The 13,369-nt window shown below is 39.4% G+C and overlaps 1 protein-coding gene across 5 annotated transcripts in view; it reads right to left on the minus strand.

Annotated features, from left to right (window-relative positions):
* The window catches only part of GRHL2 (grainyhead like transcription factor 2), a 142,915-nt gene that overhangs the window by 57,429 nt on the left and 72,117 nt on the right, over nucleotides 1-13,369 (minus strand). The window lies entirely within an intron of this gene.

Here is a 13,369-nt window from a genome sequence, read left to right on the forward strand (position 1 = left end):
TTTTAAAATTATTCATTTTTTTCCCTCCTGAGTCCCTTGTCACCTACCCACTCCCTCTCCTGCTCACTTTCCTGCCACTTAATTGTGCTGGCAGTGCCTGAGCCATCCCTGGGGACTGTTCCATAGAACAGAGTATCTGTTTCTTAGCCAGGACTTCAGTGAAGAAATTCCAGGAGAATGCAAAAAAACTTTTTTTTTTAACTTTTTTTTGGACTTGGGCACAGAGTTGAGTTAATCACACTCAGCTCACTCTCCCCACCTGTCTATTCAAGGCCCTCTCTTCTTTCTTTTTTAATGTAATAGCTATTTATTTCTTTATCCCCACTATCCTCCCCACCAAAACAATAGCTATCAGTGTGTTTGCTCTGTATTCTTAGGAACTATGCTGGGTTGATTTGCCTGTGTACATGGCTTTCATTTTCACAAACTGTGCTGTGCTCTGATAACTAGGGTTGCCAGGGTTAGCAAATATTTGGCACATACTTATCCTAAAAAGTATTTGTTGACCAGAAATTCAAATTGAACTGGGTACCCTGCATTTTATCTGGCAACCCTAACTCTGCACCTTTCCACATAGAACCACATTGCTGGTTGCATGCCTAATTCCAGCGGTGGCTGTGTAAACTTCCATGGTGACCGTCAACCACAATTACCCCCTCTCCCCAGACATGGACCTTTCAGTGGTCTCCAGCTCTTTGGTACCAGAGACAACACTGTGATAAAATTCCTTATTCCTGTCTCCACTGTCACTGCCTTAGTTGGCCTTCAGGTCCAGACATGATATTCCTAGTCTTCATCCTCACTCTTTCGTGAGGTCTTGAGCTTATGCCTACCATCCCGACTCTCTCCCCTACTCTCAGCCTCCTTTGACAAGACCTCCGACCTTAACTGCATCCCTCGTGTACTAAACACACACCGGTCCTGTCCTGCTTGGCTGGCATCATGCTGAGGCCCCTCTGCTTTTCTTTGAGGGCTGGTTCCTTCGCAGCTTGATCACCAGATCACATGTGTTCTTTCTTCCTAAGCTTCTATAATTATTTTTGGAAAACAAAATCTTTGATCATGTGCTTTTAATGAGTTTTTATAAGGCTAAAATTTACTCCATGGTCTAACACGTCCTGCACGCCTGTCCACATCATCACACACCAGTCCCACAACAGGGGTCAGAGGAAGCCTCAATGCCAATGATATTGGAGGTCTTTTTGTTTATAAAATTTTTAAAAATATTTTTTTGAGTTAGGAGTGAGGTACTATGACTGACTCCCAGGATACATGAGGTGTTCATTGTCTGCCAAATCTGACAAGTTTCTGACCAAACGGTCACTTCCTCATCCTGTGTTCTAAGTGGCCCCTATCACTCCAGGGCTGGTGGCTTCCTGAGGCTTCAACAAGTTCTATTAATGCTGTAAAATTTTGAAGTCTGCTTTCCTAAAATTCACATAGCTGACCTTTTTGAGCCGTCTCCTCCTCATTTATCACAAAATCTAAGTTCATGTGATTTACCAAGATTTTAATTGCCTTCTCTTATTAATACAACTCATTTCATGTGAATTAGGTGGAGCAGGACTCCTATTTGCTTTTTCTGTCCAAAATACAAATAATAATAAAACAAAGTCCATAATAAGTTTATACTAATCTGTAATAAAACAGAGTCAGTTTGATTTTGTTTAAAAAAAAAAAAAACTCCTTATTTCTGGGACCTGGAATGATGGTTAATTGCAGAAAAATCTACTTAAATGTGCTTCCTCAGATTCACTTTCTAGAATGGTTCGTGTCAGTCTAGACTCTGACCAGAATTCTATTTCCCCTCTTTCTCACCAAATTTCTACGTTTGGGGCCAATCCATTTGGTTCAAAGTGGTATCTTAATGATGTTATATTTGCATTTTTTCGATGAATTCAAACATCCCTTCACATCCAGGACAGCCACCCAAATGTCTCTTTATACAAACTGTCTCTTTATGTCCTTTGTCCATGATTCTATTGGTTTCCCCAGGGAAACTTTAAAGCAAAACTATATATTTTTACTTTGTAAATAAAGCATACACACTTGAATATAGAAGCTTGTGTGTTCACCATAGGAAAGTCATAAACAAATAAGAAAAATATTTAAAAGCAGCCACAATCTACTCACCCATGAACAACCCCTCAAAACACATCTGGGTATAATTCATTTTTCCTGTCTCAGTCTCTGTCTCTCTTTCTCCAAAATATGTAAATATTTTTACATAATATTGCAACAATTAATTTTTAATTTACTTTTTTTCCTTTAATATATCTTCAGCATCTTTCCATGTCAATAAATAAACCTGTGGAAAAATAGTTCTAATGGCCAGATACTTTATATTAGATTAAAATAAAACGCTATAACTTTATTTTGTTCTTGTTGGTAACTTAAATGAAGTCCAATATTTTGATACCTTAAATAGCACTTAACCTAATTATCTTTATGGCAATATAGTCATATACTTCATTATTTCATTAACATATATCTCAGAAGTGAAATTAATAGGTCAGAGACAAATAAATATTCTAAAACTTTTAATTCATTTTGTCAAATTGCTTCCGGAAAGGTTGAAACAATTTATTTTCACAACAACAGTGTATGACTTCCAGTTTCCTCAAAATGTCTCTTTCCAAATTGGTATGCAAAACAAGTTAACATTATTTTAATTTGCAATTCTTTGATTGCTAAAGAATAGAACAGTCTTCCATTTGCTTTCTGGCTCTTTGTGTTTCTTTATATTCTTTCTCTTCGTCTTTAAAATGTATTCACTTATTATAACAGTTTACTGTTCTGTCTTTTGCTCATTTTTCTCTTAGGTAATTCAAATTTTCTCATTGACTTTAAAGTAAATATTGAAAGCTAAGAAATAAAATAGAAAGCAAAAGAAAACCATTTTATATTCTACAAATTTAGAATAAGGCTTTATGACTATACTTGGGGCGGTTTTAAAAGCAAACCTGTGCTTTTAGCAGGCCAGCCAATCTCTTAAAATTCTGAAAAGAAAGCAGATCACTGAATCCAAAGAAACTGAGTTTCCTGATGCTTCAGAGCTATGTTTTAAAAGATAGTCTTGTGATTTTGTTTTGAAGTTTTTAATAAGCATTTTTAAAACTCAAAAATCAATCATAAATGTTAAACGCAAATGCCATATCTAGCAATAAAGAGAAACCAAAGTGGTCTGGTCAAACGCTGAGCCTAGATCGGCCAAGTTTTTGCATTATAAGGTTTTATTTTTCCATACCTTCTCCAGATGAAAAATTTCTCCCCTAAAAATGCCTTAGCTTAGAAAAGGAAAGGATTTTAAAAACAAATACAAATAAAATGCTTTCTGGTTCCCCCACTCTTGCACAGGGTCTCTATCAGTTTCTCTCCATCATATTCACATACTCCATCAACAAATGTATTGAAAAATGTTTACTGTGTGTCTCCTATATACTAGGCGGCATCCCCACGCTTGAGGAACAGCAAAAATCTTAGGTCCCTAATCTGTCGGTGCTTACAGTTCAGAAGGAGACAGAATACTGATAAGGAGACAAATAAAGAACAACACGATTATGTTTAATATGCTTTTTTTATGCCAAAAACAAACAAGCAAAAAACAAGACTAGCTGGATTACTTTTTATTGGGTGGTTATGTTACCTTGTTTATTTCCTTCACACTGCATCTCAGTATTTTATTTATTTGCTTATTTATTTATCACCAGCATTTTCCATTAGCTCCACTACACGAAGGCAAGGGACTTCTCTTAAATAGTGCTACTTTCCCAGTGTTTAACATTATCCAGACAAGACGTACCCCCTAAACTCGATGAATAAATGAGTAAATGAATGTAAAATGGACACACAGGAATACACAGAAAATATAACTAAGAGACATGTCAAGCATTCCTATTTAACCTTATACAAGAAATACCTGTTCCGCTCTACCCCGTTGTTCTTATCCTCTAAGCCATTCACCGATAGACGGTAAAACAGCTCTGCTGTCACGTGGAGACTGTCAAAGTTTTCTGCACACCTTAGACACATTGATATTGCTTTGTACACGTGCTTTTTTGTCCAGTAAAAAATGCTAACAGATGCGTCTCCCGTTTCTGAAAACTGTCTTAACGTCCTTTGATAAGTCTTGTTTGCTTAAGGGTTCATGGCCCATGGTGCAGGAGTAAAAACTCAGCAACCTGTTAAGTCTTCCTGAACTTATTCCCTCAAGAAAGTTTCTCAAACCCAAATTTTGTTAGGTGTTGACAGCTGCCACCAGTACAAGTATTGTCATGACTTGATGCAGTGACTTTAGTTTCCCAGAGCTGCTGTAACAAATGCCACAAATGTGGGGATTTAAAAGCCACAGAAATGTATTCTCTCACAGTTCTGGAGGCCAGAAGTTCCAAATCAAGGCGTTGGCAGGGCTGGTTTGTTCCGGAAGCTCTCAGGGAAGTGGGCTCCGTGCCCCTCCTAGCTTCTGGTGGCTGCTGCTAATGCTTGGCACCCCTGGACCTGCAGACAAGCGCTGTAACCTCTGCCTCTGTCTGCACACGGTGCTCTCCTGTGTCTCTGTTCCCCCCTTTTCTTCTCTTCCAAGCACGTGTCATTGGATTTAAGGCCCACCCTAATCCAGAATGACCTCATCTTGAGATCCTTCTCATTGTGTCTGCAAAGACCTTTTTCCTAAATAAGGTCACGTGTACCAGATCTGGGGCTTAGGATATGAACATAAAATTTTTGAGGGTTATCATTCAACCCCTGCAACAAAGATTCCCTCCTATGATTGGAAGCCACATGATTTGAGTGTCTGGCTTGTTCTTGTATGACAGCCACCGGAGCTAAAAAGCAAGCACCCTACTTTAAGAGAATTTTAAAGCATTTAATTGGCACGCTTTAGAGATACTGTGGAGCTTGCTTCCAGGCCAGTAAAGTGAATATTGAAATAAAATGAGTCACACTAATTCTTTTCCTAGTGCATGTAATATTTATATTTACTCTGTATTGTACTTTTCTGAGTATGCAATAGCACTATGTCTAACAAACAATGCACATACCTTAATTTTAAAATATTGCTAAAAAGACTATCACCTGGGCTTTCAGTGAGTCCTAATCTTTTTGCAGGTGGAGGGTCCTGCCTTGATGCCGATGGCTGCTGGCTGATCAGAGGTGGTTGCTGAAGGCTGGGGCGGCTGTGGCAATTTCTTAAAATAAGACAACAATAAAGTTTGCCACATCAATTGATTTTTCTTTACACGAACAATTCCTCTGTAGCATGCAATGCTGTTGAAAGCATTTTAGCCACAGTACAACTTCTTCCAAAATTAGAGTCAAGTTTATGTCATATTCTAAATCCTTTGTTGTCATTTCAACAATTTCGACAGCATCTTCACCAGGAGTAGTTTCCACTGCAAGAAACCGCTTTCTTTGCTCACCCATAAGAAGGAAGTCCACATTCATGACAGTTTTATCACGAGATGGCAGCAATTCAGCCCCATCTTCAGGCTCCACTTCTAATTCTAGTTCTCTTGCTACTTCCACCGCATCTGCAGTTACTTTATTCACTCAAGTCTTGAATCCCTCAAAGCCATCCATGAGGGTTGGAATCAACTTCTTCCAAACTCCTGTGAATGTTGATATTTTGACCTCTTCGCATGAATCACAAATGTTCTTAATGGCACCTAGAATGGCAAATACTTTCCAGAAGGTTTTCCATTTACTTTGCCCAGATCCATCAGAGGAATCATTGTCTATGGCAGCTAGAGCCTTACGGAATGTATTTCTTAAATAATAAAACTTGAAAGTCAAAATTACTCCTTGATCCATGGGCTACAAAATGGATGGATGTTACAGGCATGAAAATAACACTAATCTCGTCGGACATCTCTGTCGGAGCTCTTGGGTGACCAGGCACATTATCATTGGGCAGTTGTAATATTTTGAAAGGAATCTTTTTTTTCTTAGCAGAAGGTCTCAACAGTGGGCTTAAAATATTCAGGAAAACATGTAGACACGTGTGCTCTCATCCCAGCTTTGCTGTTACATTTACAGAGCACAGGCAGAGTAGATTTAGCGTAATGCTTAAGAGCCCTAGGAGTCGCAGATGCTAAATGAGCATTGGCTTCAACTTCAAGTAACGAGCTGCATTAGCCCCTAACAAGAGAGTCACCCTGTCCTTTGAAGCTTTGGAGCCAGGCACTGACTTCTCCTCTCTAGCTATGCAAGTCCTAGATGGCATCTTCTTCCAATATAAGGCTGTTCTGTCTACGCTGAAAATCTGTTATTTAGTGCAGCCTCCTTCATGAATGATCTGAGCCAGGTCTTCTGGATGACTTGCTGCAGCTTCTACATCAGCAGTTGCCGCTTCACCTTGTACTTTTGCATATGGAGACGGTGCCTCTCCTTAAACCTCATGCACCAACCTCTCCTAGCTTCAAACTTTTCTTCTGCAGCTTGCTCTGGATTCAGCTTTGGCTTAAGGGAAAGCTGTGGTTAATTTGATCTTCTACCTAGACCAGTAAAACTTTCTCCATATCAGCAGTAAGTTTATTTCACTTTCTTATCGTTTATGTGTTCCCTGAAGTAACACTTTTCATTTTCTTCAAGAACTTGTCCAGGGGGAGGGTATAGCTCGGTGGTGGGGTGTGTGCTTAGAATGCACAAGGTCGTGGGTTCAAGCCCCAGTACCTCTGTCAAAATAAATAAACCTAATTACCTGCCCTCCCCTCAAAAAAGACAAAATAAAACAAACAAAAAAGAACTTTTCCTTTGCATTCACAACTTGGCTGTTTGGAGCAAGGACCCAGCTTTCCACTGTCTTGGCTTTCAACGTGCCTTCCTCACTGAGGTTAATAATTTCTAGCTTTTGATTTACAGTGAGATACATGTGACTCTTCCTTTCACTTGAACACTTAGAGGCCACTGTAGGGTTATTAATTGGCCTAATTTCAATTTTGTTGAGTCTCAGGGAATAGGGAAGCCTGGAGATAGGGGAGTGGCCGGACGGCGTAGAAGTCAGAACACACACAGTATTTACCAGTTAAGTTTGCCATCTTTTATGGGTGTGGTTCATGGTGCCCCCAAAACAGTTACAATAGTAGCATCAAAGATTACTGATCACAGATCAACAGAATAAATACAATAATAATGAAAGTTTGAAATATTGTGAGAATTACCAAAATGTGACACAGAGACATGCAGTGAGCAAACGCTGTTGGAAAAATGGCATTAATAGACTTGCTCTGTGCAGGGTTGTCACAATATTCAACTTTCAAAACAATAGTATCTGAGGAGTGCAATAAGGCAAAGCCCAACACAACTCTTCATATTACCTTTTGAATGGACTTTTCTTTTTCCTTAAAAAAACTGAGAAACCATAAAAACTACATATTTTGTCCACTGGTTTGTGAATAGCTATAGAATACTAACATCCACTTGGTGAGCACAGGGTGATAAATAGAAATATGGCTTAGATGTTTCCAAAAACTGGCATGATGGAGCAAAATTACAATTGGCTGAGACCGGTTTCTGAAAAAATGTATGTCAGTTGAATCTGAATTAAGCAGGTACTTCTTCTTAACCTTAGTGATTTACACACAAAGGAATCACCCACAAGTCCACAGCCGGCTCAAAGCAACAAAAAGGATGAAACTATGGGAGGAAGAAATGAGAGTCTGTGTAATGCAATGAGTGAAGCTGATCTCACTGTTAATGTCCTGTTGCTGGTGATGGAGCCAGACTTTCCAGGGTCTGTGCTCAGGCTGGGCGTGTCCTCAGAATGTCAGAGTGAGGCGTATGGGAATCCACCATGGAGATTCTCTGGGGCCTTCTAGGATGCCCCCCAGAGATGCAGGCTGATAGTTTCTGGATTCTCGTAGCTTACAGGCTTGTGTGAATGTTCTGTAACAGCGCTTCTCAAATGCTATGCTAGGCATGCGTAGATGTGCAATACTTTCCACATGCTTTTGGTAAATCGTATTCTGTGCCAAAATTATGGGACTCATATTATTTTAATTGTTATGGAAAGCATGACGGTGAATCCTTTTGTTGTCTTTTTTTTTCTTTTTTTTGCATATAATTAGTGGTCTGTTAATAGGTGTTTAAATTCAGACTCTTGTAGATTGAGTTTTCTTCAAACTGATTGTATGTGTAAGGGTGATTCTGGAATGCCGTCAAAGGAACAATTAATTCTTTCACCTTAATTAAGCTTCACGTGCTTGGTAAATTACAACTACCCCTTTTAATCATTTTTTGTATATATTGTTGGAGATTAAAGGGAGTGGTGTAATTAATGTAAAAATTGCTTCTCTTTTGAAAGGTGTGGATTCTGTCTGGACTAGTGGAATAATGAAGCTGGAATGCTGCAAATGGCTCAGGGCACTGCTGCCAACTCAGTGTACAATACACCACAGCCTAAGAGGAAGGTTTGTTTTGAAAAGCCAAGGACTTAGGGGTAGTTTATACATTTGGGGTCAGGATGCTACAAGGAGTCCATTTACAGGGTGGTGCCCAAAGCACAGAGAGAAAGGACATTGGTGGGGGAGACACCCAGACCTGCATTTAATCTTGGTCCTCCTCTCACCAAGCCCTGAGACCTCCAGTGAGTTACTGAGCCTCTCTGTACTTGCATTTCCTCATCTACAAAAGAGAAAAAAAAAGAACACAGACAAGGCTACACTTTCCCCACTGGTCCCTTCTTCCCCTCAGCCCTCCTGTCCTCAAACATTTGCTTCCCTCTGTCTGCAATGACCAAATAGGATCAGCTCAAATTCAGGAAACAGACGAGAGTCATTCTAGGAGTATTCGCTCTGACTTGAAATAGGTGGAGTAAATAAACCCTAGTCCAAGTAGGTTCTGAGATTTTTTTCCCCTGTTTTTCAAAATCAAAGCAGCAGCTTCTTAAAACCTGAGTGACTCACAAGAACTCTAATAAGTTCACAATTTCCTTTATAAAACTTTAACAAAGACAGAGGTAACCCAGGTTTCCTCAAGTGTGTTGACACTTGAGCCCATTTTCAGGAGCACTAAATGTATTTCCATCATTTGGGCCTGGCCCCTGTGCAAATAGTAGGAACCGTCACCAGTTTTTGAGAGCCGAGTGTGTGCTAAATATACATACTTCACAAGCACTACCTCAGACAATTCTGATCAGTAGCTTTTTAAATTATTTCTACTTTGCAGAACAGGCAAACGTGTCAAGTACCTCCCCTCCCCAGCAGTTGCTTAGTTTCGAAAGGGCCAAGCTGTCTACACACACAGCCAGAGCCTTCTGCTTTCTGTGTCTATGGCCTTTCCCATGAGCACCTTCCCATACATGATTCCCAAACCAAGGGGACTGGCATTATGAAAACATAACTTGTGACTCATAGAATCTGACTGGAATAGAGTGATTCTTTGATAACACCATTAAAGCTGAAATTATTAATAATATTATTGATATTTGCTCTCCATGATTTAATATTACAATACCCTCACAAACACCACCTAACATGGACTCTTTCTTGGAACTTCTCCCTTAGGCTAAACTTAATGTTGTATTTGTGTTTGACTTCCTTCTGTTTCTAGAGAAGGAATTATACAGGCCAACAATAAGCTTTCAACTACATTGACCATAAACTTAGAGAAAGAAAAGCATTTTACATTGTAACCCATTACTGTGTTCCAGATATGCTAGTATTTTTTTTTCTGTTCTACTTGATTGCATTGTCTAAGAATTCTGGTCCTGACCCATAAACCTGACTTCAAACTGAAAGTAGGTCATGTTCCATGTGCAGGCATATAAACACCCATGCTTATGTGCCGGTACGTGCACCACAGCTTCTAGCTCTGGGTCTGAATCAACCTGGATGGGCTTAAAATGAAACTCTTCTCATTAGTCTGTTATTCAGTGAGATTTTACTTCAATCTATCTATTTCATCTCTTCAAACTATTTGTCTTTTAAATTTGTGAAAGCACAACAGTGCCTGACACATTCTGACAGTTTACTGAATGAATAAAGACATGGGTGGTATTTTAGTAATTCATTCTTGTACGCTGCACAGACTACCCATATTTTATCCCAGTTTTCCATTCCTCATTTCATTACTTAATATACTAACACTTTTAAGAGTAAGTAGGGGACAAGAAGTTATAGCCATGTAAGATTGTAAATTACTACCCAAAGTGGTTAAACAGCGAAAAATCATCTCAGATCCTCAGAGAGGACTCCTTCCCTCTAGCAAAGTCCCCTACTTTCCCCACCCAAGTTGATATTTTCAGACATAATAACACATCCCAGTTAAACCAACTGGAATTTCTAAGAGAAAATCGAATTCTTTCTCAAATGAGAGTCCTTTACTATTAGCAAGAGTCTTGAATAAAATAATGCCATTTGCAGCAACATGGATGGACCTGGAGATTGTACATTCTAAATGAAGTAAGCCAGAAGGAGAATGAAAAATACCATATAATATCACCTATACATGGAATCTAAAAAAAGGACAAATGAACTTATTTATGAAACAGAAACAGACTCACAGACATAGAAAACAAACTTATGGTTACCAGTGGGTAAAGGGGGTGAGAAGGGATAAATTGGGAGTTTGAGATTTGCAGATACTAACTAATGTATATAAAATAAGTAAACAAGTTTCTTCTGTACAGCACAGGGAACCATATTCAATATCTTGTAGTAACCCATAAGAAGAATAAAAAGAATATGAAAACGAATGTATGTATGTTCATGTATGACTGAAACATTACACTGTACACCAGAAATTGACACAACATTGTGAACTGACCATTCTTTAATAAATGTGTGTGTGTGTATAAAAAGAGTCTTGAGAATTACTGCTCTATGATAAGGCATTCCACAGTCTCTCTCAAAGATCCATTCTAGTGTCGAGCAGCCCTGAATGTCAGATGCAATTTTCCAATATCTATCATTGTCCTTTTGAACTGCAGACTGAATAGATTCAAACAAAAAAGTGACTTTTTGGTAATTGGTGGTGCAGGACACAGACATATGACAAGAGCTGTAAATGCTCACATGGATCATCTCTTGATAAATTGGAATTATAAATCCAATTCCTTCAACTGCTTAAGATCCATCAAGATTAACCTTCATCTTCAACCTCCCCCAGAACCCCTGGCCACCCAAACACTCTTATCAAACTGCTTACCACACAGAGGAAGGTCAGGTGTTATGGAGGCCTGTTTGGGGGTGGGGGTTGTTTGCTGTATGAATGATTTTTGCCTTAATTGCTACTTGTGTTAACTACTCATGCTGCCATTCCTGTTTACTTATTTTCCATCAGTGATTACAGGATTTAGATATTACTTCAAAATTGAAATTCCAATTCTCTTAAATCTATTTCTTCAAGAAGGTATGTCCTTCACAGGAGGACTGCAGTTCCTGCTGAGGGGACCGTAGGTGTGAGGACAATGGGATGAGCGGCCACCGGAGAGAAGCTGGCTTCCCCAGCTGTGACCTGCCTTGCAGGACCTCTGAGCAACGACGAGATGCTCGTTTATTCAGCGCCTGGTTATTTCAATACTTGCCTTTTAGCAGAAAAAAACGCGGCAGCCCCCACTTCTGGAGCCTGTTGAAAGAGTTCTCTTCAGGTTAGCTCCACCTTACTTTGGGTTCTCCGACCTCAAAGAGCTTAATTTAATTTTGGAAAAAACTTTCTCTCGGCAAGTTTTAGGCTTTGTCAACAGGGAAGGAAAACTTGAGATCTGCCTCATTTCACTCTGGCGGGTGCTGCAAAAACATACACTTGTTTCTGCTGAAAGGCAGGTGAGAGAGAGGCTTCCAGCCAGTGCTGAGGGACGGCTGAGAAGACCAGCTCTGTGGTTTCGTTCAGTAAGTAGATGAGTCTCATGAAACTATCAGACTGTACTGCCAGGGTTTGTTTTGTTTTGTTTTGTTTTTTAATTCTTAAGCCAATCAATTTTTTTTTTTAGATGTGAGACTATCAGGTTATCTGAGGATTCATTAAATGCATTTCTAAAGAGAAAATAATCAGACCCCAAGCAAAAAACATGAAATGAAATAAAAGCACAGATTATATGTTTGAGATGAAAGCGTGGTCTTACACAGCTAAAGGTATAGAGAAGGTCCAACCAAGTAGGGGAAAATAATGTGGTACCTGGTAGCCATGAAAAAGAAAAGATGGAAGACAAGAAATTATAGCATCTTATGGTATTAAGTATGGTGGGTCTATTCAGTGGTTTTAGTTAACTGTGTGTGTGTTTGTGTGTGTGTTAATTTTGAAAGCTCATAATCTAAAACAGTATCTCTTAATGTGACAGCTTTAACCTTTCATTAAAACAGAATCTCAGAGGGGTCTTGAAGCATCCATTCCATGCTTTAATCCTCTCTGTAACCTTTCTTCTGGTTTACCACTCTGGGCTGTAGAATGCCAGTAGTAGGGAAATACCTTTCCAGGATAGACTTATTAAATAATAATGCCTAGAACCAGACAAACACACCTCCCAGGAGCAGTGAAGAAATATTACCCCAAATTAAAGACCACATTAATTATAATTTTTAATTTCCAAATCTAGCTACCTTTCAAGGGGCAAGCTTGCCTTAAAACTATTTTCTATTTATTTGCTTCAGGGAAACAATGATAATTTCTAGTTAAGTTAAAAAGGAGAACTATCCCCTTGGTTTATTAGTGTAGATATTATATTTCTACGTTAGCAATTAAGTCTTAGAGTCGTTAACCAAGTTTTACCACAAAATCTATAGTATAATACAATAGTATTTAAAATGTAAAGAAATCAAAGTACCAAATGCACATTTAGCCCCTGGCATCCAGAAAAACATTACCAAAATTGGTCCTTTCATCATGGAAGAGGACAGAGCCCGACCCCACCCTGACCCCCCAGTTAACTAGACCATGCCTGCTCACCGTTAAGTGTTACCTACACATACAGAACCGTACGTGGTGGCTTGCTCATCAACCAGTCAACACTAGCTGAGCATCTATTCTGGGCCAGGCTCTGTACCAGTTGTTGGTTATAAAAGTTAAAGAAAAATTTTCTCTCCACTCAAGAAGCAAGGCACCTAGAGGAGTGGACGGAATGTAAACTGACAAACCACGTGCAACGCCGCAGAGCATTACTGTCTAGGTATAAACTAAAGCCAGGGAGGGAGCAGCCGACTCCGCCTGAAAGGCGAGGCACCTGCGTGGGAACAGGGAGCAGGGTTTTAGGGGCGAGATGTCTGTCAGGTGAAGGAGGGAGGGAGGGCCGTTCTGGGCACGGAGAGCCCTAGGGAAGCAACAAAGGAGAGGCTGCAAGTAACTGGAAAAACTGGAGGCGTGAAAAATAGACCTGTGGATTTGGCATTAAGAAATTTTAATAAAAGGCAGATTATGCTGGATTCTGACATAAGTAGCA

Source organism: Camelus ferus, chromosome 25 (assembly GCF_009834535.1).
Source record: "Camelus ferus isolate YT-003-E chromosome 25, BCGSAC_Cfer_1.0, whole genome shotgun sequence".
In the NCBI taxonomy this organism is placed as follows: domain Eukaryota; kingdom Metazoa; phylum Chordata; class Mammalia; order Artiodactyla; family Camelidae; genus Camelus; species Camelus ferus.